Here is a 15,674-nt window from a genome sequence, read left to right as displayed (position 1 = left end):
CAAGCAACAACATGGGTAGCAAGAAGGGAACAAATATATCTAAAATCATCTGAAGGCCATCTAAAAGAACAAATGCCTTCGTCCTCCTCAATGTGCATAATAATGAGTCACACAAACATTACTCAAAGTTGCAAACCAATACTCAACTTCACTGACATACCAGGAACTAACACATATTCCTAACCAAATTAATTAGTCAAGCACCAAATCCACAAACAGTTGGACAAAATTGACTCATGTTAGGGCACCCAAGTAATCAAACATCAAATCATGGCTAACCTATCCACAATACTCATCATCATATACCAAGAATCAAAACAATTTTCATGTATGGGGCACAGGGAAGCATGATTTATCATTCATTGGATCATATTTTTTTTTTAAAGCAATAAAATCTAACCTAAAAAACAATAAAACTAAACTATACACAAAACAATAAGAGAGAAAAGAAAGATACCTCAATCCAAAAATCTCCCCCAAGCCAAAATCAGACAATGTCCTCATTGACTCGGGAATTAGCCCAGCATGGCTAATCATCACCATCCTCATCCATCGCACCACCTCCACTACCACCTGAACCACCAGAAGTACTACCACCAAAATAGTTAGGGTTAACATTCCCCCCAAAAGGAAAGTCATGGCCATAGCCAGCAAATGCGGAATAGTTAGTGTAAACGCCATGGGAGGTGGGCTCCACATATCCTTGGGGTGGTGGCTGGTACCAGTCGGGGTAAACAACATCGTCGGGAATAGCACCCGGAAGAGCATAGTCATCATACATGGGAAAGAGGGCCCTACCCTAGTTCCTCTCAACGTGCCCTAACCTCTGATCAAGAGAGCCCACCATCCTCCTAAGATCTCCCTAGGCCTACTTTACGCGACCTATAGCCTGACCTATGCTCTGAAGGTCCCAAATGGTCTTGGGGTCTGGCCTAGGCTGGTGTGGGGGTGGCTGAGGCACATGGGATGGTGGTGGTGGTACCTTAAGGTGTGGCTGTGGTGGTGATGGTGCACGTGGTCGGGGCTGTGCTCGGCCCTAGGCATGGGCAAATAGAATATCGTAAGTGTAAGACTCTTGCCCAGGGGGAAAGGCAGTCAGCTCGGGGTTAGGAAGAGGGAAAATGAGTGTGTAATCCTTCCTACCATTACAATCCACTCTAGATTATTGCTACGGTTGGGCTTAACCCAGTTTAAAAATTGGAAGTACGGCAAGTTCATAAGAGTATCCCCCCCACAGTTGGTTAACCCCTCGTATCTAGACTCACTAAACCCCGCCTTCTTAATCGCTATCCTAGTGATTAGGCCGCCACAATGGATAGGGGTCTTGGCATTGTTACTACATGCATTAGCGTGCCTACTCAAATGGGTAATAATATATCGAGCAATGTTCAATTTCCCGTACCCATAAACATAATGTCCTAGGATAGCTAGCTCATTGGTTTGGGCGTTATGGGGTTCATGAAGAGCTAGAAAACAAGTCCCCGAAAATCTTTGGAAGATTTTAGGGACGGGGTGGTGGAAAGGATGGGCGCTAGCATGTTGTGAATTTGGGCAAGGTTTGCCCGAAAAGTAAGATATATATCATCGGCCTTATAATCTTCATGCCATTGGGTGGGGGGATGGGGATCAAGTTCAAACAAAGTAGCAAATTCAACAAAAGTTAAACTAACATTTCTATTATTCAACCTAAAATGCAAAATAGGACCATTATTTGATTGAACCACATTCAAGGAGGAAAGAAATTCACATGTTATTTCTCTATAAGTGGGATAGTGCATATCAACAAATTTTCGCATGCCAATATCATTCATGAAACGTCTAACATGCTCATATAAACCTAGAGATTGAAGGGTGTCTCGGTGTAACCACCGAGAAGGATTTACCTCCCGTTCGTAGAGGTTGATGAGTCGTTCACGTTGTTGCGAAGTTGCAATTTTGATCGTCGGCCACTGAGGTAGTTGTAGCTCTGGGTCAACTGGTGCACTCGAGCCCGAACCACGCCCTCCTTGTGTTCTTGCCCTCTTTCCAAACATCTTGAATATATGATAATTTTTTTTGTTTCAAAAACACACAAAATTAGGGTAGAAATAAAGAGGGTGAAGAGAGGAGAAGGAATATGTAAAAATATCTGAGTTTGGGTGAGAATTGGAGGAGAGAACTTAGAGAGAAGGTAGAAAAAATTGAGTTTTAGAGAGAGAAACTATGGAGGAAAGAGTAAGAAAGAAGAAAGAAAGAAGAAGAAAGGAGAGAGAATAAGAAAATCACGGAGGAAGGTATAGGCGCACCCGGTCGGGCGAGATTCAGGTTTCAAGTTTGCCTCCTCTCGCGCCCGGTCGGGCGAATTTGACTCTTTTTCGAACTTTATTCTCGCGCCTGGTCGGGCAGATGTTTGCCCGGTTGGGCTATTTTAGGCTAAAATCTTCCTTTCTCTTGCGCCCGGTCGGGCGAAAATTAATCGTATGTGACTTCCTGTCGCCCAGTCGGGCGCGGTATAGTATTGTGAGTCCGATTTTTTTTTCTTTTTCTCTTCAAAATTTGGCTAACTCTTTTTCTCCAACCTGTACAAAATACTCTAAAACACATTAAATTCCCTACTCTCTTCCTCTCAAAAGATAAAAATAAGGGAAATTAAAAAAAATTAAAAAATAAGAAAATACGGGTTGCCTCCCGCAAAGCGCTGGTTTATCTAGGTCCCGCACGACCTTCTTACCATATGTCGATCAAGATGATATGGAATCGATTAGGTGAAGTAATTCAACTGCACCAATCGTAGCCCCTTCATGGTATAATTTCAATCTTTGGCCATTTACCTTAAAATCACCACCATGTTCATCATATAACTCCACAGAACCGAATTTGTTTGCCCTTTTAACAGTGAGAGGTTGACTTTAACTTTCCTAGGAACAGTTTGAGTCTAGAATTGAACAACAAAACCTTATCACCCTCATTGAATTCTCTCGGAAGGATCATCTTGTCATGCCATTTCTTGGTCTTCTCTTTGTAGATACGTGCACTATCATAGGCCATCAACCTAAACTCATCTAGTTGGTTAAGTTGTAGTAGCCTCTTCTCTCCCGCTAACTTAACATCCAAATTGAGCTCTTTAATTGCCCAATAAGCCTTATACTCTAATTCCACTGGGAGGTGACATGCTTTTCTATACACGAGTCTATTGGGGGAAGTACCAATGGGGGTCTTAAATGCAGTTCTATATGCCCAAAGAGTGTCATCTAACTTATCGCTCCAATCCTTCCTAGACTTTGCTACCACCTTCTCTAGAATAGCCTTAATCTCTCGGTTAGAAACCTCAACTTGTCCACTAGTTTGGGGATGGTAAGCTAAACCCGTCCTATGGTAAACACCATACTTCTTGAGAAGGGTTTCTAACTTCCTCTCATGAAAGTGAGATCCTCCGTCACTAATAACGACTCTAAGGACTCCAAATCTAGGCTAAATGGTTTTCTTAAAAAGCTTATGGACTACCTTGGCATCATTGGTAGGTGTGGCAATGGCTTCAACCCACTTAGATACATAATCAACGGCGACAAGGATATATCGATTCCCTTTTGAGGAAGGAAAAGGTCCCATATAATCAACACCCCAAACATCAAAAATTTCAACTTCCAAAATACCAGTTTGAGGCATCTCATGCCGCCGCGAGATGTTGCCAGTCCTCTGGCAAGATTCACAAGCTTAAACAAAGGAGTGAGAATCCTTAAACATGGTGGGCCAATAGAAACCCGACTCATTGATTTTTGCAAACGTCTTGGTGGGACCATGATGTCCACCATATGTTGAGTTGTGACATCTTTTAAGTACACCGTGGACTTCCCATTCTGGAACACACCTGCGAAATAGTTCATCTGCACACTCACGAAATAAAAAAGGATCATCCCAAAAATAATGTTTTACATCATAAAGGAACCTCTTTTTCTGTTGGTAGGACATATCAGGAGGTAGAGTACCACCCACCAAATAATTAGCATAATCTGCATACCAAGGGTGTTGCTCTACAACTGTAAACAAGTGGTTATCAGGGAAAGAATCATCAATAGGAAGAGAATCCTTTCCCTCATCATACCTGATCCTTGACAAGTGATCTGCAACAACATTCTCTGCTCCCTTTTTGTCTTTAATTTCCATATTGAAATCTTGGAGCAAGAGAACCCAACGGAGTAGCCTAGGCTTCGTTTCCGCCTTGGGTATTAGATATTTCAAGGCTGCATGATCAGTAAAAACAACAATTTTAGAACCAACTAGATATGAGCTAAATTTTTCTAAAGCATAAATCACAGCAAGAAACTCCTTCTCCGTGGTGGCATAATTAACTTGGGCTTCATCCAAAGTTTTACTTGCATAATAAATAGCGTGCAAAACTTTGTTCTTTCTTTGTCCTAGCACGGCTCCTACTGCAAAATCACTGGCATCACACATGATCTCGAAAGGAAGATTCCAATCGGGTGCACATATGATAGGTGCTGATATCAAAGCCTACTTAATCCTGTTAAAAGCCTCAAGACACTCGTAAGTAAAATCAAATGGGGCATCCTTGAGTACAAGCTGAGTCAGTGGTTTAGCAATTTTAGAAAAATCTTTGATAAAACGACGATAAAACCCCGCATGACCTAAGAAACTTCTAAACCCCTTAACATTAACTGGGGGAGGTAATTGCTCAATCACAAAAACCTTAGCTTTATCTACCTGCATACCCTTATCAGATACAATATGACCAAGGACTACTCCTTCTGTCACCATAAAGTGACATTTTTCCCAATTTAGGACCAAATTGCATTCTTCACATCTTTTTAAAATTTTAGTGAGATTAGCTAGACATGCATCAAATGAAGACCCATACACACTAAAATCATCCATAAAGACTTCCATGATAGACTCTATGAACTCAGAAAAGATACTCATCATGCAACGTTGAAAAGTAGCGGGGGCATTACATAGACCAAAGGGCATCCTACGATATGCAAAAGTACCATAAGGGCATGTAAATGTGGTTTTTTCCTGATCTTCAAGGTGAATCGGAATTTGGAAAAATCCCGAGTACCCATCTAGATAGCAAAAGAATTTATGATTAGCTAACCTTTCTAGCATTTGATCAATAAAAGGGAGAGGGAAGTGATCTTTCTTGGTGGCAATATTTAATCTACGATAATCAATGCACGTACGCCACCCTGTTACAGTTCTAGTGGGAATCAATTCATTGTTATCGTTTTTAATCACAGTCATCCCACCCTTTTTAGGAACTACCTGTACAGGACTCACCCACTTTGAGTTAGAAATAGGATAGATAATACCTGCATCAAGTAATTTCATAACCTCTTTCTTAACTACTTCCTGCATGTTAGGATTTAAACTTCTCTGGGGTTGAATACATGGCTTGTGATTGTCCTCTAAATGTATCTCGCGCATACAAAAATCAGGGCTAATACCCTTGAGATCATCAATACTGTACCCAATTGCCTTTTTGTGGGTTCGAAGAACCTTAAGAAGTTGGGAAGTTTGTGGGTCATCAAGTGCAGTACTAATGATCACAGGGTGTAATTCCTGCTCATCAAGAAATACATATTTTTAATGAGAAGGGAGAGGTTTTAGTTCAAGTTTCTTAACCTCTGCAGGTTTTGATTCCTGAACTAATTTTACTACCTTCTTGCTCTCCTTAGAGTCAAGTTCTTCAAGTGCGAGAGCCTTCTCTATAGCATCCACCTCACTGCTCCAAATATAAGCTTCACCTGTACTAAAATCACCACAAAGTACTTCCTCCAAGGGATCCCTCGCAAGGACCTGTGGTAAGCTATCATCACAAATAACATCAATCACATCAATACTACAACAATTTTCCTCTAACATAGGAACTTTCAAAACCTTCCCTAAATTGAAAGTTATATTATCATCTCCGACTGATAGAGTTAGTTTTCCATTTTTAACATCAATAATGGCTCCTGCAGTGCGGAGGAAAGGTCTACCTAATATTATTGGAATTTGTGTATCCTCAGCCATGTCTAAAACAACAAAATCAACAGGGATAAAAAATTTACCAACTCTAACAGGGACATCCTCTAGAATACCTAAAGTGTATTTAATAGAACGGTCTGCCATTTGCAAGGTAATGTTAGTAACTTTTAAATCACCCATATTAAGCTTTGAACACATAGACGATGGCATAACACTAACACTAACACCCAAATCACATAATGCTTTATCAATGAAGACATTTCCGATATGGCAGGGAATAGAAAAACTACCAGGATCCTTTAATTTAGGTGGAGATTTATTTTGTAATAAAGCACTACATTCCTCTGTAAAAGCTACAGTCTCTACCTCATTAAAGGCTCTCTTCCTAGTCAAAATATCTTTCATAAAATTAGCATATGTAGGAACTTGTGTAATTAACTCTGTGAAAGGAACTGTTACCTGCAAGTTTTTCACCACCTCCAGGAACTTACCAAACTGCTTATCCAACTTCGTCTTCAATTGTCTATTGGGAAATGGTAGTTTGATAACTGGTTTCTGAACATCTCCACTCTTGTCTTGGGTTGTAATTTTCTTGGGAGTTGTACCCTGCAATGTATCATCAGAAATGTTAGTTTTACTCTGGAGCCCTGCAGGGTCAGTAACAAAATTATTTGGTATAACAGAATCAGGATTAGCAATTTTTGTTAAAACAGGTTCATCATCCTTGGGCATAGGAGGTCCATCATAGTGTGAACCACTCCTTAGAGTAATTGCATTTGCATGATCTGTAGGTTGTTGTGGTTGCGATGGTAGGGCTCCCTGCTGGCGAGTTTGCAGAGTAGAGGAAAGTTGCGCAATTTGATTATCCATAATTTTATTATGAGCTAAGATCGAATCAATTTGTGCATCCCTACTCTGCATGTGCTTTTGCATGCTAACCAACATAGTTTTTATTTCTGACAAGGCAGGGTCAGTAGATGGAGGTGGAGTTTGTAGTTGGGTCCTTTGGTTGGGTGGTTGATAATATTTTTGCTGTGGTTGTTGTGGTGCTTGTTGTGGAGGTGGAGGGTTTTGAACATTTGTACTCCGGTAAGAAAGATTTGGATGGTTCCGGATACCAGGATTATAAGTGTTGGAGTATGGGTTATTTTGCTTATAGGTTTGGAAGGCATTAACTTGCTCCATGGAACTCCTACAATCTTGTGCCCAATAACCTACAATTCCACAATTTTCACAAAAAACATCGTTAGTATTATTGACAGCAGAAATATTAGTTACAGAAGTAGGAATAGCAGTACTAGTATTATCTAATTTTTGGCAAATAGAGGTTAATTGAGCTTGCACAAAGGATACTGAATCAACATTATGTTTCCCCTTGTTTGCAAAACCTCTAGGATTCCCGTATTAGGAATTATGAATTGCCATCTCTTCAATAACTGTTCCTGCTAAATCTACTTGGAGATTCATAAATCTTCCATTGGCTGCTGAGTCAAGAATTGATCTAGATGTATTTCCAAGCCCGTTGTAGAAGGCTTGGATTATCTGTCACTGCGCCAATCCATGATGGGGACACTCTCTCTACAAATCCTTAAACCTTTCCCAAGCTTCATATAAACTTTCATCAGCTTCTTGGGCAAAATTTTGGATTGAACTCCTTAATAAAGTTGTCCTCTCTGCAGGGTAATATTTATTATAGAAATTCAAAGCAAGAGTAGCCCAGTTAGTAATACCAAGTGCAATTCTATTCAAACCATTGTACCACAATTTAGCTTTACCACATAAAGAAAAGGGAAAAAGAATCTCCCTGATTTGGTCCTGCGTGACCCCAGCTTGCCTAATAGTATTGCAATATTGGCAAAAATCTAAGATGTGAAGATTTGGATCTTTACCCTTAGCTCCGCTAAATTGCTTCCTTTCGATCATGGTAATAAACTGGGGTTTAATCTCGAATTGTACTCCCTCGAGATCGGGTGTAGGGGCAAGGTGTGGAAAATCTGCCAGGGACGGCTGCGAGTAATCGCTGAGCTTACGAGGTGGTTGAGCTGTCATCTCTGATTCTAGTTCTAAAGAAACTTCTGTATCACTAGAATCAGATGGGGGTTCCAAAGGTGTAATACCCTCGGAAGTAGCTCCTACCTGTCTAAAAAGATTCTTCTGCTTATGAAAAGAACGTTCGATTTCAAGATCGAATGGGATGTAACCTGATCTAGAACTCCTGGGCATAAACACAGAACTAAACAAACAAGTATGAGAAACTGTCCCAAAAAACTTGCGTTCTCTGAGACTAAAGAAAATAATCTAGACTACAAAAATAATCAGAAATAAAAATAAAACCGTTTCCCCGGCAACGACGCCAAATTTTGACAGGCTAAAGTCGTATCACCTAATCAAAAGTAATTCCTAAAACCACTAACGAAAATATATAGGGAAGTAGGGTCGAATCATCAGGGAAACAAGTCTTTCTATTCCTAATCAATTAATATAATCTAAATTATCAAGTAGCAAATATGATTTTATATGAATAAATCTAAGGGAAATAATTAAACTAAAACAAGTTGAATAAAGGAGGAAATTAATAATAAAAATCCTAGGGCATAGGTTCACCAATAAATAATATTTCAGGGTAAAACACAACAATCAATCATCAATGCATCAATTAACCAGATCATAAAGGGCTTTCGCTACGTATTACAATCACAGAATTAATCTACCGGTATTAAATCACCCTCTCGAATCTTGACTTAACCATTTATAAATTAACCTGCCTATTGGAACTAAGCCTAAACATCAATTCTCATCTCTCGAATCTCCAATCAATATTGCATAACTCATACAATTAAACCATGCCTAATCTAATTACATAGCATTAAATCAATCAATAGGAAATCAATCAAGCATTGACAATCAACAATAATAAACTACTCCTTCATATTATTTATGGATCCCCACAAACCATAGTTAAACTACTCACACATAATAAAATGTAAACTAATCAAAGCAATTAAGTAAGACATAATTAATCAAAGCAATTAAATTACTGAAAATAAAAAGGGAAGAAATTGTTACCAAAATAAACGGAAATGATGAATTGTATAAATCAAAATTGTAGAGATCAGAGAAAACAAGAATATTCACCAAAGCTTAAAACTAATATCTAGAGATTAACTAATGAGCATAATCGTCTTCGTTACTTGCTAAAAACATATTTATACTACAACTAAAAAAAAATCCTAAATAAAAACAATAAATTAAATCGTCAAAATACTCTCAGAAACACGCGCCCGATCGGGCGGAGCTTCGCCCGGCCGGGCCTGCCTTTTTAAGGGCCTTGAATCTTCACTCGCGCCCGGTCGGGCGCGAGACAGGGCGAAGGGCTCTTTCTTCCTTCTACCTCGCCTGGCCGGGCGCGCCTTAAGGCGAGGCACCTACCCGGTCGGGCGAGCTCCCGGGCAAGCATGGACCTTTTCACTTTTGGGCTATTTCTCTTGGCCCAATTCCGAATTTCCTCTTGGGTCTTGAATACTTGGTCCATTGCCTCGATCTTTTCTTTGCCGAGCTCTTAATCACCGATTTGACGACTCCAACCGGTCTTGGGCTATGAAATATGGTCACAATTCACCAATGCTCGTAGTGGCTTATCATAAGTCCGGAAAAATGCTCCAAATTTGCAATTTCCTATAAAACAGTACCAAAACTACGAAAACATTAGAAAACGCATATTAGTAATAAAAGTGGCTCCAAAGAGCCAATAATATTCCTAAAAATGACCAAGGGACGGGGGTAAATCACTATATAAAATCAACATATCAGTCATTTTGGCCCTAAAGAGTTCAAATTGAGCTCGTATAATTAACGTAAGTGCCTCAATTTGCGAGCAACTATTCTTTTTGTCCCGAAAACTGTTCGGATAAGGTTTTAGAAGTCATTTTAGCCTTTAAATCCGTAAAAAATTATACAAAACGGAGTAATAAATCCGTAATAAATTACACGAAACGGCGTAAGGGGCCAATATCTTACCAGTTTCCCGCTAGATACCAAATAAATGACGGAGCCTAGGTTGATCTCCGTGATAAACGGATATGTTTATCTCGGTGACAAAATTATAAATATTTTTACATATTGAAAAAAATAAAATAAAATAAAAAATCACCATCATTCCTCCTCACTCCGCTGTGACCCATTTCCATGATTAATCCATGGTTTCCTTTCCTCCTTCCTTCACATTCCCGACCCTACTAGCACCTTCATCTTCTTACTTCTTCTTTGATCCCCAAACACCTTAATCTTCTTCGATTTCTTCTTCAAGATGCTTCAATGGTGAATACGAAACCTCAACACCATTTTCGGCGACTTCGCCACCAAATCCAACGAAAACCCTATGTAAAAATGTAAAAATTAATGGAATAGTTAACCTCTAAGGGGAAAGTGTTTTCGTTTGCTTATTTGATTTCCCCCTTCTATTGGTATTCACCATTGATGGAGCTCGTCAGCTTCTTCGATTTCATCAGATTTGCATTTCTTTAAAGCTACTTGGAGGATCTCCTCTTTCAAATGGCAAAAATACCCCTCATTTTAACTGTGAAATGATCACAATACCTTGTGATAAACTTCACATGTTTATCACCGAGATTAACTTGTATTTACCCCAAATAAATCAAAGTACAACCACAAATGAAATTGATAAGCTTTACTCAATTATCATTATCAGTCTATTCACACCTTTCCTTCACACAATTTCGGAAGTCAATATAACTATGTTTCATATTCAATCATTTATCAGCTGTCATACCACTCAATCTTAGAGCTTCGGCCACCATTGAAGCTTAGTTAGTACTCTAGCTTCACCTTTTCTTGTTTCTTTCAATTTATTAACATATACTCCGTTTCATTTTTTGGTTTAATTTTTTCATTAATTTATGGTTTTATGAGCTAATTATTGACTTGATTAATGGGTTTCAGTTCAAAGTAGTGGGGTAGAGAAACATGGGCGAGTGGTCTAGGGCCCACATTTGCTAATGTTTAAACCTTCTTTTAACTCTTTGGCGTAATTCAACGGTGACAATTACCGACGACGGAAGTCAGGCGAGCAATTTGTAGAAAGTGTGTTGAGTCTTTCTCATAAGCTCTACCAATTGAGTGTTTGTCGTGGTCACATTGTTGCCATATGTGCTTTCAACAGGTTTCATTTCATTTCTATCATTTTTTATTTGTCATCCATGTCCCTTCCCTGTCCTATCTTGCTATCTTATCCGTTTTGACTGTGTACGTTTGTTGACATACGTCGTGACAATATAATCCCCAACATTTTCAAAATACTCCGTAACATGTTGCAACACTCGTCTTTTTCGTTTGTTTTACAACACTCTACGAGTATATGAGGGTGTTCCCAATTCACCTAATCTTCAGTAATTTGAACTTATCTTTTCTTATGTGAACTTATTATACCTTATAAAAATTCTACGATAGACCTGGTGCATGTGCACCTAATCATCAATTTTAAAAATTTCACCGTTTAGTTTCATTTGCAAACTATCTTTTGAAACTACTTTCTCTCTCTCTTTTACTTTGACCCGAAAATTAAAAGTGGTTATCTCACGCAAAAGGTAATTAATTCACTCCTAATTGAAAGGTAATTTTATCATTCGAAAAGCGATTATATCATTAGAAATGTGATTATATCGTTAAAAAAGTAATTATAACATTTGAAAGGTAAGTGTATCATTCAAAAAGTGATTATATTATCCAAAAAGTGATTATATCATCTAGAATGTGACTACATTATTTGAAATGTAATCATATCATTCAAAAAGTAACTATATCATTTGAAAAATAATTTTATCATTCGAAAGGTAATTATATTATAATACCCCTGAATCTCCTTCTAAGTAAATATCATATTTATACGTATACAAATACCCATAGAGATAAATTTGGGCGTATTACCGTCACGTGAAAACGTAAGGCTTATTTAATTACTCAAAAACAAGTTGCGGAAAATAGCTGAGTTTTATTAATAATAATATGAATAACCATAATTATTGTTTCAAATACTTAATTAATAGTAAATTCCTAATTATGTGGTCCCAATCCCGACTCAAGCATGCGCATGAACAACTCCACACCTGAAATCAAGACTGCTTACCAATAATGGTAAACAGGGCGAAGCAAAACAAAAAGGAATATGGGTTAGCAAAAACGCTAAGTACATATAAGTGCAAGGCATGTAAATACTTTTATTAGGAAAAGATGCTTTCGAAATAATTACTTAAATTTAAACCTGCTAAATATCACTTTCCAAAATTAAACCTTCCAAATATAGTAATGCCTATCAACAGAAACTTTCCAAACTAATAGGTTTCCAATTTATAAACTTTCCAATTTTAGACAAATTTCCAAAAACGAATTTTCCTCACCTAAGTGTGCACACCCCCTAGCAAGTTAAACTATACTCGAGGAAAGACCATATCATACAAAGTTCATGGTCTTACTTAGTTAGTCCCGGTAGAGGGATAATAAATATCAAATACTCAGGCGTATAATGAGCTACATGTTTTAAATTAATTCCTTTAATTCAATAGCTTGAAATCAAGTGATTTATAAACAACTTTCATTAAATTAAGCAACACTTTTAAGATCAAACTTTTAAGTCGTAAATTATATTTTTAACTCAACTCATCACGAAAATCATTAACTCAAATGTTTCATACGCAACATTTATTTAAACAATTATTAAAATAAACATTCACCAGTAGCATAATAATATTTTTGGTATCAAAATAATATAATAGTAATCATAATAATAATAGAAGAAAGAAGAGTTTTTTTTTTTTTTTAATAATGTAAACATGCATGCATGCGGTGGCAGTGGTGGTGGTACAGCAGGTCCGAAGTTAGTAAGGGGTTGTGGTGTTTGTTTGAGCAAAATGAATGAAGGAATTCTTGAAAGAAAGAGAGGAAGAAGGAGAACGTGATTTTAGGTAGTAGAGGGAGGAGATAATCTGATTTTTGATGTGAGTAAATGAGAGGGGATTAAGGGTCTATTTATAATGTTTAGAGTGTAGAAGGATAGAGCTTAAGGTATGATATGATTACTAGAAAATATGATAAGTTTTGGGGTTTGTTATTTTACTTGAATCAAATTAAGTATAGGTTAATAGTTGGGTTATAAAAGATGACTAGAAAAATTGGATAGAAGTTCATTTGATTAGAGGATTGGAAGGAAGAAGATAGGAATAAGAATAAGATATTGAAGAAAGTTTAATGGTTAAGTTAAAAATAAGATAAAAATCACAAATAATAATAACAATTTTTTTTTTCCAAGTTTTTCGGCCAGCTACTGATTTTTATAAAATCGGAAACTGATTTTTATAAAATATGAATTTTATTTTTTAATTAATATGAAAATTGATACTTATTCAAGTTTATCATTAAAAATACAAATATATAAAATATTTAAGATAATATTAAAATCAAAATTAGTTGTAAATTATAAGATAGAATATTAAAATAGTTATAATTAAATCAAGATAATTAAATATTATTAATTTTGAAGTCCGAAAATAATTAAATTTTCAAATAATTTAAATACTTATATTTAGGCGCCAAAATTTAAATTTAATGTAGCTCCAAATTCAAATAATTGAAGAAATAATTAAGAAATTATTTTTCAAAATTCGGGTTATTATAGTATATCCCCCTTAAAAAAAGTTTCCTCCTGAAACTTAGGGACATTGAATAGCTCCAATTAACATTCTAAATTATCTTGAATTAATTAATATTTAGTAAGTTCATGCACAACCTAAGGATTCAACTCAAAAGACTCACTTAAAGACTTAAAAAGAAAAGCGCGAAACTCTATCGCATTCAACCCCCCTTAAAAAGGAAGTTACGCCCCCGTAACTTAACCACTCACCATGAAAAGGTTAAGGTACTTTTTACGCATTTCTGTCTCAGCCTCCCAAGTTGCTTTCTCAACCTTATGGTTTAACCATAAAACCTTGACTATCTTCACATCCTTGTTTCTGGTGTTTCTTACTTTACTATCTAAAATTCTCACTGGTCTTTCTTCATAGGTCAAACTCTCATCTAGCTCAATTGCCTCCGGTTCTAGCACATGTGCAACATCAGGAACATACTTGCGAATCTGACTCACATGAAAAATATTGTGTACCCTTTCCAACTCGTTGGGTAAGTACAACTTATATGCCACTTTCCCAACTTTCTGAAGAATCTCATATGGCCTAATGTACTTTGGGCTCAACTTCCCCTTCTTACCAAATCTCATTACCCCCTTTATAGGAGATATTTTCAGCAACACCTTCTCTCCTACTTGGAACTCTACATCTCTGCGCTTCTCATCAGCATTACTTTTCTGTTTATCTTGGCTGCTTTGATTTTCTCCTGGATTAACTTCACTTGCTTAACAGTTTCCTCGATCATTTCAGGCCAAGTACAACAGTTTCACTTATGTCACTCCAACAAACTGGGCTCTTACATTTCCTTCCATATAGGGCCTCAAATGGGGCCATTCCAATGCTTACGTGATGACTATCATTATATGAAAACTTAATTAAATCTAAGTGATCTTTCCATGAAACTTGATACTCCAATACACATGCTCTCAACATGTCCTGCAAGGTTTGTATGGTACTTTCAGTCTGACCATTAGTTGTAGGGTAAAAAGTTGGGTGAAAAGGTATACTCATCAATAACTTAGTTTCCATAGCCTTTTGTAAACTTTGCCATAAGTTGGATAGGAACCTCGAATCACGATCTAAAATGATATCTGGAGGCACTACATGGTACTTCACCACAAACTTCACATATGCCCTTCCCAATTGATCCATAGACCAAGTGCTTTTATAGGTATAAAGGTTGCAAACTTAGTTTATCGATCCACAATGACCTAAATAATGTCGTTCCCTGTGGTAATGCCCTCACGAAATCTATATAGATCGAATCTCACTTCCACTTTGGTACTTATTCCTTGTGGCCTTCGATGCTCTATCTTCACGTTCTGGAAATTTAAGCATTTTGCCACAAACTCTGCTAATTCTCTCTTCATGTTTGGCCACCAAAAGACCTTCTTCATATCCTTATACACCTTATCCCCTCCAAGAATAATGAGAACTATGGGCCTCCTCCATCAGTCTCTGTTTGATGTCCCCACGATGTTGTGGAGCACATCATCTCCCTTTGAATCGAATACTTCCCTCATCTGCAATAGTAAAGTCCAAAACATGTCTTCCTCAATCTTCTCTTTTATTGCCTTCAACTTCGAGTCTCCTAACTGACTTTCCCTAATCTCATCATAAATAGAAGGTTGCACTACCAAGGCATTCAACATCTTACTGACCTCTCCGTGCTCCATCACTTCCAAATTCATCTTCTGAAATTCCACACACAGCTAGTCCGGCAAAATCATCATATTCATCGAATGACTGGTTTTCCTACTTAAAGAATCAACTACCACATTGGCTTTCCCCTCATGATATTGGATATTCACATCATAATCCGTTATAAACTCCAACCATCGTCTCTGCCTCAAGTTTAAATACTTCTGAGTGAAAATGTATTTTAGACTCTAATGATCTGTGAAGATTTTACAAGTTACCCCATATAGATAATGTCTCCAAATTTTCAAAGTAAATACGACCGCAGATAACTCCAAGTCATGGGTTGGATAGTTCACCTCATGCGATTTCAACTGC

This window comes from Chenopodium quinoa, unplaced genomic scaffold (assembly GCF_001683475.1).
Source record: "Chenopodium quinoa cultivar QQ74 unplaced genomic scaffold, ASM168347v1, whole genome shotgun sequence".
In the NCBI taxonomy this organism is placed as follows: domain Eukaryota; kingdom Viridiplantae; phylum Streptophyta; class Magnoliopsida; order Caryophyllales; family Amaranthaceae; genus Chenopodium; species Chenopodium quinoa.
Note: the sequence above shows the minus strand (reverse complement) of the source record.